This window comes from Chenopodium album, chromosome 3 (assembly GCF_948465745.1).
Source record: "Chenopodium album chromosome 3, dcCheAlbu1.1, whole genome shotgun sequence".
In the NCBI taxonomy this organism is placed as follows: Eukaryota; Viridiplantae; Streptophyta; class Magnoliopsida; order Caryophyllales; family Amaranthaceae; genus Chenopodium; species Chenopodium album.
In genome coordinates this window covers 27791541-27792609 of record NC_137836.1, presented here as the reverse complement: position 1 = coordinate 27792609, position 1069 = coordinate 27791541, and the positions used below count along the sequence as shown (strand labels likewise).

The 1069-nt window shown below is 40.9% G+C and overlaps 1 non-coding gene across 1 annotated transcript; it reads right to left on the bottom strand.

The window, feature by feature from the left end:
- Positions 1-687: 687 nt before the first annotated feature.
- Positions 688-793, bottom strand: LOC145625764 (small nucleolar RNA R71). The gene has a single exon (XR_014110669.1). It is a non-coding gene; the product is annotated as a small nucleolar RNA R71 (small nucleolar RNA).
- Between the last annotated feature and the right edge of the window lie 276 nt (positions 794-1069).

Sequence of the window (1069 nt, the reverse complement as noted above, 5' to 3'; positions counted from 1 at the left end):
CAAAAACCAAAAAAAATATTCCCCTTTTTACTCTTGCATTAGTGAAAATTGATGTTGAATGAGTGAGCTTCCTTAGTGGTTTGACCCTTTACTTGCCCCTATACTTGATTAGGGTAGTAGTTTAACGACCTATTCAACCCTCGATCAAATTTTGGCGCCGTTGCCGGTGAAGCGGCTTGTTTAACATTTATTTTTGCTATTGTTAGAGTCATTTTATTTGCTTTCCTTTCCTTTCTTTTTGTCTTGCTTGTTTAATCCTACTTGTCATTGCTAATCTTGTGCTTAGCTTTGTTGTATTCAAAGAGATATGGCAAGACAAGAGGATGACCTTCTTTTTAGGGAGTTTGGGAATTCGGAAATCTATGAGCTCACGAGTTGTATACTTCTCCCAACCACCGAGACTAACTTCACAATCCATCCACAATATGCTAGGATGGTGCAAATTGAGCAATTTTCCGGAGATGCAAGTGAAGACCCCATTGAGCATTTGGACCGATTCCTTGAGTTGTGTGCAATGATGCAAACAAATGAAGTGAGCCAAGATTACATTAGTAGCATCTCTTTCGGCAATCTCTCACCAGAAGAGCAAAGAAATAGCTCAAGCTTTTGAAGCCCAACTTTGTCACCACATGGAAGGAATTTGTGAAGGCCTTTCTCAAGAGGTTCATTTTCGATGAGCAAACCGCAAAAATGAGGAGGAAGATAGCTTCCTTTGAGCAAGAACCGGATGAAACTCTTGGTAAGCATGGGAAAGGTTTAAGGATTTGATTAGAGCATGTCCTTATCATGAATTCAACCATAATTTGCTCACGAGATTCTTCTATGATGGCATGGAGCTAATGTCAAGGACCAATCTAGATGCGGGTGTCGGTGGCCAATTGATTAAGATCCCTCAAAGCCAAGTTGAAGCTACAATTGAAGAAGTGGCTACTAGCTATTCTTGGGGAGGCCAAAGAAGGTCCCAAGGGAATCAAGGAGATCTTTATGAGTTGGAGAAAGTCGGCCAACTTAAGCACATAGTTGAGCTCTTGAATGAAGGTCTTCCCAAGTTGAACTCAAGTGTAGGTTT